The following is a 14,148-nucleotide window of genomic DNA, read 5'->3' as shown; positions in this document are numbered from 1 at the left end:
TTCCCTTGATGTTCTTTATGGCACCCAGCATAGGTATGACAGGTTATAGGTTTGACAATTTGTGATTATAACAAACTATCTGTGCACAACAGCAACCTTTTTCTTTGCCTGGGAATTAGGCTGCTCTTCAGTTAGCTCCACACGAGGTTGGCTGGATTGGCATGCATGTGAGGATTCAGTCAGGTAGTCCATGTGAGCTGTGTCACACAGACCTGGCATTTCATCCGGGATACTGGCTAGAATATCAAAGTGCTTCTGACAGCATGGTGGTTGAACTACAAGAGAAAGTATGTTCACAGCTAGAGGTCTTCTTCCTTGTCTGAGAAACAAAAATTGGGAAATAAAACTACCAATCCTGTTAAAAGTGGGACGGCTACATTGTCATTCTTTGCCACATTAAATGGGTCAGGGATACCAGAAAGCCAAACCAAAGTTAAGGAAAGGAAAAACTATAGTGCATGATCAAGACTCCAGCTGCATTGTAATAACCACAGTAGGTTCATTTATTCAACCTCTATTAGGAAGCATTTATTGTGAGCATTATTTTAGCTATGAGGATTACAGCAATGAGGAAAAACATGAAACAGGCAGAAATTCACATTCACTAGGAAGCTTTCATTGGCTAGGAAAAGAAAGAAAATAAAATGAACCTGTGTGGTATACTACTAGATGATGGATGCCATGAATCACATGGCTGTGTTCTGTGGTCCGCTTAGTTTGTGAATGATATGGACAGTGAAAATCATCACTGGGAACTGGACACAGGAGTAAAGATACTACATGGACAAAGAAGAGTTATATAGACATATTTGTGTGCTTCAGATCCCTGAAAATTTAACATGTACATATGAAAATGAAAAATGTTTTAGCAATATGTAATACTTTGTAGATACATCTCTGAGATAATTTTTTTCTTGAAGTAGCATTCTCTACAGCTAATTGCTTACTTCAAACATACCCACTCTTGTTTATTTATAGAAGTAGAATTTGCATTTTTCCAAAATTACTCTAATATAGAAACAGCTTCTAAAATGAAGTAAGTTCGGTCTGAGCATATGCTAGCTTGAGCGAAAGACCGGCAGAGCTACTTTTAATATTTAGCTTTATCCCTAAATTTGTATTAATCTTATTTGAAAATGAGCCATCTATAAAAACATAAATATGCACATATCCATCAGGCAATATATACATATGCATATATATACATATATATGTATGTATGTATATATGATGCAGTTCTTAATGTCCAAGTCTGGTTAAGCATGCCACTCTGCCCTTTTATCATTTACTTATTGTCAGTAGTCCAAGATCCCTTCTTGTGGCTGCTATCTTTAACCAGTGTTGTGCAGTAGTGTGTTGAGCCATCTACTCCTAAACCTACCTCTGTTTCCATGGAGTATCTCACCTATTTGCTCTGGAGAGTTGTAAAATAAATGTGTTGTTCACCAGAGGGCGCTGTTGCCATCTGAAATGAAGCCTGTAGGAACTCCCAGGCGCTTAGACATTGGCTTGGTAAGAACACAGCCCTTTCCATATTTCTTTGACTTATTTTTCTTTTCTGTTATTTTCCAGGAACTCCACCGAAGTACTCCATATTGCCTTCATAGTCTTTTATGTCAACCAACATTAAAATCAGTTGGGATCACTTGCTCTGTAAATATTAATAGTGACCATGAATTATGAACATATACTTGAGTCACAAAGCCTGTGTGAGCATCTATAAAAGATTTTGATACATTGAAATGCACATCCTGCCTTACATTTAATTAACATTTTTTCATCATGTCAACACTAGATCTGGTTATTATACAATGTCCTATGTATGAATGAATAACTATAGTTTTATATGTAATACACAGATATGTGATAGTATATCTTTTGCTGTGACATTTAATTTTTATATTCTAATGGAATGATTAAACAAACTCTCAGCACAATAGATTATGACAGACTTTAAACCAAGACTGCGATACGCGATCATCTTTGCTGCTCATTTGGCTGGCTTTAGAATGAACTCAGGTTGTGGAATACTTCTGCGTGAGTCTGTGAGGGCCTTTCACAGAGGGTTATGTAAGAAGGGTGATTTACTTCTACACCCTGTGCATATAAATAATCTCAGACCTATGCTGCAAATTGTACGGGTTCTAGGGCTAATTCCCACAGAGTCAGGTACATGATAAGCTCTTACACTGCTGGTTTGTAGCCTTGAGTTTGACTACCCAGATCTCAATCTCAGCTCCACCACTCATTACCCAAAGAACATTCAATAAGTTACTTATCATCTGAATTTCCCACATGTTTAAAGTGGCGAAGCCATATCATCTTCCATGAGCTATTCGGTTCTCATATCCATGACAAAATAGCTGAGAGAAACAGCTTAAAAAGAGGACAGGTTTATCTGGCTTTGTTGATTTGAGGTCTGTCTAAGGGGGACACATCATGGTGGGCAACAGATGGGACAACACATATGCTTATGTCATGGCATCCTGGAAGCAAAGAAGAAGAGAGGGAGGAGTCGGAATCCCATTAAGGCATTCCCATTAAGGCACGCCTCTGATAAGGATGATGTAACTTGCTTCCAATAGGATCCACTTCCTAAGCCCTTGACTGCCTCCTACAGGCTGGTGACCAAGCCTTTAGTGAATCTGAATTCTAAAATCCAATATGGAGTCATAGATTTACTTTGTGACCTCAGTGAGACAACAGAGCATCTGTCACAAGGTTTAAAGATAAAATGATCACAAAGATTCATGCATCACAGGCTTTCTCCCCATATGGTGACACCGTTGGTAGGTGGGCTTCTGAGATAAGACTGGATCTGAGTGCTCTCCTAATGATAGACTAATCCACCGACATATTCATAACTAAATGGGCTTTTTGGTAGGTGGTGGAAACTGGGGTAGTTGAGGCTGGACTGGAGAAAGTGGGTCGCTAGGAATGTGCCTTTAGAGAGTATGTATGTCCCCGTCCTCTTCTATCTGTCTGCTTGCTGGCTCCCATGAGGTCAGTAGCCTCCTGCTCTGCCCCAACATAGGTCCAGCAGTGGAACAAGCTGATCATAGTCAGAAACCTCCAGAACCATGAGCCAAATCAAACTTTTGTTATTTTATGTTCTCCCAAGTGCTTTGCCCACAGCATAGACGACCTTGTTCAGTAAATACTTTGTATGGTTTATTTTTACCAAAAAAAAAAAAAAAAAAAAAAAAGTTTACCATTTGAGCAACACATACTGTATTTGTCTGTATTTGTCTTTCCAACAGTTTCTGTGTGTTCAACACACCTACACATGGATTTCATTTTCATTCTGCTGACCATGCTTCCATTACCAATACCCCTCCCCCACCGCATCCACACTGCCTGGTGCCCTATTTAGATCACCTTTGATCTACTTCCAGTTTTAGGTTCCCACAATGTCTACCACTTGTAGGAATGAAAACTGCCTGTCCTTGGCTACTTAAATAGTCACCAAATGTGAAAACACTCAATCTAGCTATTATATAATGTCCTATGTATGAATGAGTAACTATATGATTTTATGAACAATACACAGATGTGTGCTAGCATATCTTTTGTCTCTGAGATTTAACTTTTATATTCAAATGGGAGGATTAAACAAATTCTCAGCACCACAAATCATGTGGGAATGTGAACTGAGACTGTGATAAGAGATTTTTGATGCTTATTTGACTGGAGTTAGAATGAATAGACTATGGCATATGTCTGTGAGGGCCTTTCAGAGGGGGTTCAGTAAGAAGGATGGTCTGATTTTACATTCTGTAAATTCATTGGATCATTGGCTACAAATAATCTTTCAGCCTCCTCCTCCTCCTTCACCAAAGTAATCATTTCCATCAGAGACAGATTTGGCAAAGTTACGGATACCCCAGTGGAGGAAAGAGTCAGGTATTTGTGAAGATTTTGCTACAGGTGCACCATGGGCCATGGGTCACGTGCCCCTTAGAAAGCCTCACATTCTCCACAGGCCTCTGGTCCCATGAGGCTCTAGCTTAGCAGTCTCACAAATTTTCATTTGCGGTTCTTTAAATTTAGCACTGAATCGAGTTCAGTACCTCTTTTTGGATTTTTCTCACCCCTTTTTAATAGAAGAGTCCACATGTATGTAATAGGCTCTTTACAAAAGTTCAAAAGAACCAAAAAGGATTATTTGGCACATATGATCCTAAAAACTGACTATTAAGAAGTAGAAGTGATTGTTTTGTTTGTGTGTGTGTGAGTGTGTACAGTGTGTGCGTGTCTGTGTGTGTGTGTGTGTGTGTGTGTGTGTGTGTGTGTGTGTGCATGTACATGGATCATGGTGCACAGGTGGAGGTCAGAGGACAACCCTGAGTGTTGGTGCTCACTTCCTGCCTGGCTTGAGGCAAGGTTTCTTTTCTTTTTTTTTTTTTTTTTTTTTTTTTTGTTATTTCTGCATACAGCAAATGACCTGACCCTTAAGCTTAACAGAATTCTCCTGCCTCCGATCTTGCCGTGGAAATGCTGAGATTCCAGACACTGTTACCCTTCCCCCCCACTTGATGGGTTCCCATACTTGCATGGCAAGGGCTTTACCCACGAAGCTATCTCTGCAGCCCTGATAGTAAGGATTCTTATTCTTCAGATCTGTTTCCGAGGGATTTCCCCAGGTTCTGTTACTTTCTCTCCTAACCCACCATCCCTCGTCTTTTCAACCCCATTTCTCTCAGGAATAAAAGAAAACAAGTCTTTTTTCTTTCTCCTGCTTTCTCTTCAATAACAGCTCAGTTGCCTTGTACATTGATTGTTCAGTTTTATGTTTATTCTTTGGTCTAAGCTTTCATGGATATTTTCCCATGATAATAAAAACCTTGTGAACTGTGGTGGTTTGAAAGAAAATGGACCCCAAAGGGAGTGGCACTACTAGGAGGTGTGGCCTTGTGGGAGGAAGTGTGTCACTATGGGGGTGGGCTTCGAGGTCTCGTTTGCTCACGTGTGACTGTCAGACGACTTCCTGTTGTCTACAAGATGTAGCGCTCTCAGCTCCAGCACCATGCCTGCCTGCACGCTGCCTTTCATGATGATGATGAACCTCTGAAACTATAAGTGAGCCACTCCAATTAAATGTTTTCCTTATAAGAGTTTCCATGGTCATGGTGTCTCTTTGAAGCAATAAAAACCCTAACTAAGACATGAACAATATGTTAAGAAATGCCTATTATCCTATTTTATTGAAATCAGTAACTTCACTAGAAATGAGTTGAATGTTTCAGTCATTTCTCAATTTACTATTGAAAATTTAATCTAAAAGTTAATATTTTTGTGAATGTATATTTGTTTAGATCATAGATTATTTGGTAATAGTTTTAGTAGAATGCTTACAACACTATAATCGTACCTTGATTTAATTTTTTTTTCCATGAAACTATTGTCTTTGGCCATATAAAATACAAGAATTGTAAACTTGGGAAGTTTGAGGAACATTTAATTCCTGTTCTCCAACCTCATTTTTAAATTTCAAAATCATTTTCCATCTGTGATGCTGTTTCTTGTAAGCAGGCTTAAGTTATATCTTCTGTGTAAGCATTTGTATCATCTCAGTGGATTCTACAGCAGTAGGTTCATTAACATATAGAAATCATGCACTTTCATAGTTTTTCTTCTGTTTTTTGCACCCTTCTATTATTTATTTGAGCCTGTTTCCACTCAAAACCATTCAGTCACCCTTCAAACATTCCTCATCCTCTAGTTTGTCTCCAGGCAGAAAAGGATTTCCCTAGACCTTCTCACTGTGGACAAAGCATATCTCCTTCCTGTGGAGAATGCTACATGCAAAGAAATAAATAAAAAGGTGAATGAAAGTAATTTTAAATTCCAATGTAGGTATGTTATCACAGAAAGGCTAGTGTTAATACTTGCATTTCACTTTGCGAATACCAAAGGGAGTAGTTAATTTTCCTCATACTCCTATATCTACAGGGTGTAAAGAATGAAAACAGCAAGAGATTTGGGTCCCTCAGAACCTCATGCTGTAAATGTGTGGGCTGTGTGGGCACAGATGACTTACATATCTCTCACATGTGGGTAGGTGGAGGGTGTTAATTTTGGTCAGTAGGACTGGGCTTCTCAGCAACTCTCCTGCATGTTCTCCTGGTCTCTTCTGTGCTGGTATTAGCTATTCACCAAACTCAGTGTTGCCGTTCATGGCTCATTTAGTGCATTTCAATCATGCGTTGTTATTCCAGCAATGGTGAAGGAGCCGAGAAAGTTTATTAAATTTAAAGATTGATGAATGTTGAAAGTTCTATGACTGCTTTGTAGGTTTTGGTTTTAATCACTAACACAGAAAAACACACCTCAGACTTCTGCTGCTAGATGATGTAGGACTGAGAAAAAAAACACAAAAAGGATTTCCAATTAAAGTTAATAAAACTCACTTTGCTGTGTTCTGGGATTGTTTCAATAATTTAAGCAGAAGTAATGCTTTTTTTTTTTCATGAATCCACCTCAATAATGTTGTTTGGGTTTAGACAAGCTCTCTGAATTTCTCTCCCAACACCTCGTGGGCACGTTGGAAACAACAGTAACATTGTGTGTGTGTGTGTGTGTGTGTGTGTGTGTGAGTGTGATGCATCACTAGCTAACACCCTGGCTACCTTTGAGACTCAACATTCAGCACAGGGACCTTCTGGTAAAGATCTGAGCCTGTGTGAGCACCTGTATTGACCAGCATTGCTATCCAGTGGATTAGGAGCCAAAGCATCCAAAAGAAGAAGACTAATAAAGGCTCTGGAGCAGTACGCAACTACTCTCTGCTAGACAATGTGCCGAGGCTTTTAAAAATCCCACCACATGACTGATTGTGTTGTTCCTATTCTTTGGTAGGTGAAGAAATAAAAATGCTTAAACATTTACCGCAAGTGTGAGGCAGATCATTTTGTTTTATAGTGTATAATTGCACACTTTGAATAAACACAAGTGATCTAAGATTCTTTCTAGGAGATTTTTTTTTTTTAGCATTATTTATAATTATTTTACTTCTGTTGTGAAATACTATCTACATCTGGGTTTGTACCTTTCCCCCTTATTACAGTCATATTTCTCAGGGTTAGAACAAGTTAACACTTTGTATTGTAACAGTATCTTTTGAGGATAGACAGGGATGGAGTTGTCTTATTTTTTGTGTCACAGATGCTTGCTTATGTAAATCATTCTGTATCTAGATTATAAATTTATAATCCTAAAGTTGTTGTATTGTATGCAAATGCAGTCTACATCCAACTCTCTTGCATTTGGCTTTGATGTTGCCTATTAAGAAAGTACAGGCCTTAGCTCCTAGATTCTCTTGAGCATGGTGTGAAAATCATTTTTAGCCATTTAACAAACATTATAAAAAAGGAATTTCTGAAAGGAAACAAAGGAATTCTTATTGGATTATATTCTTTCTCATTACTTGTGCTGTTTTAGACTTTAAATATTATTTCTCTATTTGAGTATAGACATTTTATTTATTGAGGCTAGCTAAGAAGCATTAGATATGTAAACGAGAAAAATCAGTGGAATGTGTGAAAGACAAAATTTTTATTACCTTATTGTGGTGGTATTGTGTTCCCCAAAATATTGTGTACTCTAATAAATTTATCTGGGGTCAGAGAACAGACAGCCACTAAATACAAAGGCTAGAAAATGGTGGCACTCACACCTTTAATCCTAGCATTCCAGAGATAGAAATCCCTCTGGATCTCTGTGAGTTCAAGGCCACATTGGAAATAGCCAAGCATGGTGACACACACCTTCAATTCCAGAAAGCCAGCCTTTAATACCAGGGAGTGGTGGTAGAAAGCAGAAAGATATATAAGGCGTGAGGACCAGAAACTAGAAGTTTTTTGGCTGGTTAGGCATTTGGCTGGTTAAGATTTTGGCTGGTTAAGCTTCAGGCTTTCGAGCAGCACAGCTGAGATTCATTCTGGATGAGGACACAGAAGCTTCCAGTCTGAGGAAACAGGACTAGCTGAGGAATTGGCAAGGTGAGATAGCTGTGGCTTGTTCTATCTCTCTGATCTACCAGCATTAACCCCAATAACTGGCCTCGGGTTTGACTTTATTAATAAGAACTTTTAAGATTCCTGCTACACCTTATCCTCAAATACATATGTTAGTTTAAATCATTTATCAGTTACTATGTAATATAATTTCATAAGGAACTATCTATTCCTTGTCCTAAGACTATTTTAAATCAACATATAATTACAAAGCCCTTGGATTCGTAATGAACACTAAATTAGATACAATGTTCTTGCTGGCTCCCATCTTCTCTATCATTGGACTACTAGGTCTTTTTGTGTGGTTTCAGTCTCACTTTGGACTTAAATGTTAAAATGAGATCCAACTGAGAGTTTTGTTTTCATTATCTTCTCTGAATCTTGTTCCTCATTGCTTGAAGCTCACCCTTAATTTCTAAGGGCTGGATTTCCTTCTTGCTAGTCTCCTTTTTCTATGAATTGTTCAATCTGCAGACTCTGACCAATGTGAGCCACAACCCTTGCTCATCCAAACCTGAGTGGATCTTGACAAAGCACCTCATGTTGATCCCTACTGTCTCTTCTCTTCTAGTCTTGCTCTCTGTAGAACTGTCCCTGTTTGCTGCTAAGTCTTAGTCAATAGCCCAGATGACTTGAGCCCCCAAATTTAGTCACCCAAAGCCTAAATTACAACTGTCCTTGGTTTTGCTATTTTACTATGATTTATAAGGATGGCTAATTTAAATTTTGACTGAACAGTTTAATTTACTCATCAATCAGATTGTAAATGCCTTCAGTAGGCTTCATTTCTTGATTTAATTTTTGCCACAATTTGATGAAAGATGGAACACTGACTAGGTTATGTATTTGTGTGTGATTATAATAGAATCTTTTGGTTTGGCTTGTAATGATTCGATGACATTCTTTCTTGACATTAAGTAAAATGAGAACTTTGTATTTCTAGTTAAACCTAAAGGAAATACTGGGCAAGAACCTAGGAATGTTTTAGAATTTTATCCATATGCTATTCAAAAAATTGGTGTGTGCATATTTGTGTGTGTGTGTGTGTGTGTGTGTGTGTGTGTGTGTGTGTACGTACATATCCATGTGTGTGCATGCCACGTGGAGATGTCCTAACCTTCTGATTGTTTGAGTCAGGACCTCTTGTACTCCAAGCTAGCTGGCTCACAAGCTTCCAGACAGTCTCCTATCTCTGCCTCCCATCTCCCTCCAGGCATGCTGGGATCACATAAATATTCCTGATCATCGTTTTGTGGGTTTTGAGCATCCAAACTCCAGGCTTCATGCTTTTGTATCAATCAGTTTATCCATGGAGCCACTATACTGCAATACCTGAGGCAATTAAACTCAAAAATGAAAATGATTTTTGGCTTACTCTCCTGGACGTTCCAGGTCAAAGTCAGTAGCTCCAAGGATTTGGTCCTGGGGTGAGGGTGACACTTCACAGTGGGAGCATGCAGTGAAACAAAACAGTTAACTCTTCAACCAGGAAACAAAGAGACAAGACAAAGAAGAGATGAGAGGCACAGTCTACTTACAAGGCATGCTACTCATGATCCAAGCAATTTCTACAAGGCTGCACCTCCTAAATGATCCAACATTTCCCGATAACACAAATAGGACCAAGCCAACAGGATATGTGAGCTTTGGGGCTATTTCAGCATCCACACCATATCAGATTCCTGATCAATGAAGGATGTTCAAAGGATTCGTTGAGAGATTTGCAGGCAATGGAAACAAAACAACAAAACAAAACCCCACAACAACGATGGGTTGCTTATTGCACAACATCTTAAAGATAATTTAAAAATGAGAAAAGTTAATTCCATGTTAGTCATTGATTGGCTTTTTTGTCTCCATAATTCTGGACATTTCATATCCAAGGGATTATTATGGATTGTTTCATGCAGTAATTTTTACTGCTTATTTCACAATGTATTTTCAAAGTTCATCAAGAAAATTTTGTCTTCTGGTCTACTAATAAAAGATTGTGGGGGTTTGATTAAAATGTCTCCCACAGTCCTGTGCATTTGAATACTTGCTCCCAAGCTGGTGATGCTGTTTGGGGAGGCTTAAGGAGTGTTGTCTTTCTGGGGGAGTAGGTGTATAACTGGGGACATGCTTTGAGGTTTCAACAGCTACATGCCACACAGAGTTTGTTCTTTCTGCTTCCTGCTTATGGATCAAGATATAAACTCTCAGCTTCCAGCTCTAGCTGTGATGCTTCCTGCATCAACACATCCCCATAGTGATGGAGATGGTCTCTTATCCTCTGAAACTGTAATCCCAGTACAGATAAACCTTTTTTTTCTATATGTTGCCTTGCTCATGGTGTTTTATCACAGCAATAGAAGAGTAACTAATACAAATCTGTCATATTATCAGAATTGGGAAGTCAAAGTCTCCTTGTAAGACCGTCATGTTGTTATTATCTGCTCTTGCAAATATTGTTTCATTTGTTTTGTCAATGTTTCATTAGAGTTTCACACCTTTGCATGTGACAGTGGTGTGCAGTTTTCTGGTGGGGTCTTCATCTGGCTATGGTTTCAGAATAGCTGGCAAGTCTTTCCAGTGCCGGTACTGTCTAAGGGTAGATTTGTAGTGATTATTTTTCATATAGTTATAGAATTTATCAATGAAACTCAAACAAATTTGTAGTAATAAAGCCACAAGTATGACTGTGGCTGCTGTATGTACCTTTCACATATTTCCATAGATTAATTTTATATGAAGACAACAAGCCCAAATGAAGTCAGACATGATGTCTAATCCCTACCCCCTTAGTCCCACAGGATGACATCAAGCTATAGTACAGAAAACACAGACAATGCACACTCAGCCATGTGGAAGGGGGCCTCTTCACTATTCAATCAGGCTTCCAGAGAAGCCTCCAGCTGAGTCCTAAGGGAGTGAGCAGTTAGAAACTAAGACAAGGAATGAGAAACTGCTTCTCAGCAGCAAGTTCACCCAAGATAGGACTGAGGACTGACTTACTCTGCTCCTTATCAGGCATATCTCCCTTTGTTCTAGGATAAATGTGACATTGCAGTAACAGATGGGGTAGAATGAAGCCAGGCCTTGCCTAAAGGTTTTCATGTAGGCCATGTGGAGACGCTTAAGGTCACAAGGGTTCCACGGTAATATCATTATTAAAAATTTATGTGATGGGCCCTGAATTTTCTTTGTGGCATGGTTTTTACTTTTGTTAATTTATGAGTTTATTCTTGAGGCAGGGTCTTGTGCGTACCATGCTAGTGCCCACTGCATGCATTGTGTAGTTGAGGAAGACCTTGAACTTCCAACCTCCTCCTCTCTTCCCCTGAGTGCTGAGATTACAGACATAACCCATCATGCCTGGTTTTTGTCATGCTGCACATCAAATCCAGGGCTTTGTTCATGCTGGCAAATACTCCTCCAGGGGAACCACATCTCCAGCCCCTGTAAACACTTGGACTTCCAGATTTAACTTTTTTTCTTGTTATAGGCCTCATCAGACTTTTTATATCCTCCTTTGTTATGAAAATCTTCTTCAGTCAATGTTGGTAAGTTTTTTTTCTTTCTAGAAAGTTCTTCTAAGCTTTCTAATTTGCTGGTAGAAGACTACCTTATAGTCTTTTTCATTTCTGTCAGAGTGCCATTCATTTCTAATGCTGGCAATGCTCTTTTTAATTTTTTTTAAATAACTTGCCAAGAAACCTAGCCTTTCATTTCATCGAATTTTCTTGTTATTTAGTTTCTCAGATCAGTGCTTTTTCTAGGGATTTTTATGTCCTCTGTGCTGACTTCTTCAGGTTCCTTTTTGCTGCCTTTCTCTGGTTTCCTTAGGAGGAAACTTCTTAATTCACACTCTTTTAGAGTTTTGCTATGTTCCTTAAATTTAGATATCCTGTGTGCTTATTTATTACTTAAACTGTATTGTATTCTTGAATGATACTATTGGATAGTGGCATTTCATTTCCAGACTAGGTTAAAAACATCTGAAAAAGATATACGATACAGTTTGATTAGTTGAGTCAAACGTTTGCCAGTGGCAGGGCTTTTCATACTTCCAGCATGGTTTTCACTCCATATCAAGTTTTCCAGCCAAAGTTAAGAGAGTGGAATGTTGTAAAGGGCCAAGAGCAGAGACATGCAAGGTCTCTGCAGGATTTTGGAAAGAATGATTAACAGCTTGATGAGAAGTTTCTCTCGCTATAGACAATTGGAATGGACCAACTGGCTCTTTGATACAGCTGTCCTGAAAAGACACTTCTCTTCTCCATTTCTCTGATTCTCCTCATGACCAAAGAGCAAAAAGTGTTCCTAAGATAACAAATAGCAGTGTAAGATGGGATCATCATTAATACAGAGTTCTGAAACTTCTGCACATGTTAGCAGAATGCTACCCTCTGAGGGACATGGTATATATATTTTAAAAAAGAAACACAATTGCATTTGTTTTGTTGATATTATTAAATCTTGGTATAAATAAACCTACAAGTACTACTGAAATATTTCCATGGCGAACGTGGGCCCAAGAATGCCTGGGATCAAGTCGTTGATGGTATGGCTGTTGTTTTGTGTAGCAAGGTAGTCCATGATACTGGCTCCAGAAAATGCAGGAACTTTGCAGGACTAGCAAGAATAGGAAGAAGTTAGGAAAAAATAAATAGGTTTCATATACTTGAACACCTGAGTTTCACCATGAAAATAAGAGGGGGCATGTTGAAACTTTTAGACATTTATCTGTCTCAGTAAGTAATATTCCTGGCAGCTAACCATAAGTGTCTTACATAGTTGATGAACTGTAGGATTGGAATTAAGGGGTCGGGACAGGGAATGGTCCCTACACCAAGGTTAAAAGCAGATGACTTAGTAACATCTATAGAGAGCTTCACGTGGGTTGGGAACATCCTAACCCCCGCCCCCCCCCCCCCCGGCTCTCTTTTTTGAGCTCTCAGCCTGCTGTTTATTCTTTGGTATGAACACTTTTCATGTTGAAACTCATACATCAGTTATTTCTCTATATGGTCTTCTTTATTATTAATATTGTTTAAAAATTATGGAACATTTTACAAATTTGCAAGGTCCTTGTGCAAGGCCGATGTTCATCTTCTTTGTATCATTTCAATTTAGTATATGGATTTTTAAAGCAAGCATTAGTTTTTAATTTTTTATAGGGGAAGGTAAGCATTCAATAGAACAGGGATACAAGATAAGAAACATGTTGATTATACATAGGTGGATAATGACTTCACTAAAATGTGTATGTACACATGCACACTAAATCTTGAACTTTTATATAACAAAATATTAATGCTATTGCTTCTATCAATTATAGTTAAACCTTTGCTTTTGTGTATTTTTTAAACAGAGTTATTGCTGAGACAAACAAACAAACAAACAAACAAACAAACAAACAAACAAACCCTGCCATGAGTTTTAAATCTTAAGCCAAACCCATGCTGTTTTGATATCTTACAGTATAGAGGAACATACTTTGGATATGAAAGCAGTGCCTATCTGTTGAGTTGAATTGAAATAAGTAAAGTGTCAAAAACCTGGTAAGACATTTCTGATCAATAAGATTTAAAAAAAAATAGGAAAATGCCAGGAGAATGGCCTAGCAATGTAGAAAGGCTTATAATAAATGGCACACTTGGACAAGTGAAAGAACAATACCTTTAATTAGCTTCAGAAAGAGAAAGCTTTCTAAGTAAACAATCTTGTAGGTATGAGCCGTCTTTGTTAAAGATGTGCAGGTTATAACAACAGCAGGTCCCACACTGAATTCATGAGTAAAATCCTTTCTTTTCTAAAAGTTTTAGAAACTGGTATCTCCCAGAGGCTGTTGAACTGCTAGTATTTTTGATGTGTAATTTCTGCCCTCTGATTAAGGGGACATCATATACTTATACTGATAATCACTATACTGTATCCTATGGCTTTTTATAAGTGCCCTTGGTTTGAGCTAAATAGGTTTTTATTTTCCCCTTACATGGAGTCATTCTATATTTTATAAAGAAATGAGACTCACTGGAATTATGACAAAGGATTATGTGCCCAGAAAAGGCCTGTAAGGAGCTGGAAATTTGAACCGAGGTTCTAATCGAATGAATTGTAGAAATTCTTACATATTTCCCCCCAACATTTT

The 14,148-nt window shown here is 38.3% G+C and overlaps 1 non-coding gene across 1 annotated transcript; it reads right to left on the bottom strand.

The window, feature by feature from the left end:
* Positions 1–13,050: 13,050 nt before the first annotated feature.
* Positions 13,051–13,152, bottom strand: LOC121823316 (U6 spliceosomal RNA). Its single transcript, XR_006064726.2, has one exon. It is a non-coding gene; the product is annotated as a U6 spliceosomal RNA (small nuclear RNA).
* Between the last annotated feature and the right edge of the window lie 996 nt (positions 13,153–14,148).

This window comes from Peromyscus maniculatus, chromosome 16, assembly GCF_049852395.1.
Source record: "Peromyscus maniculatus bairdii isolate BWxNUB_F1_BW_parent chromosome 16, HU_Pman_BW_mat_3.1, whole genome shotgun sequence".
NCBI lineage: Eukaryota > Metazoa > Chordata > Mammalia > Rodentia > Cricetidae > Peromyscus > Peromyscus maniculatus.
The sequence above is the reverse complement of the archived record's forward strand: the minus strand, read 5'-3'. Positions and strand labels throughout refer to the sequence as shown.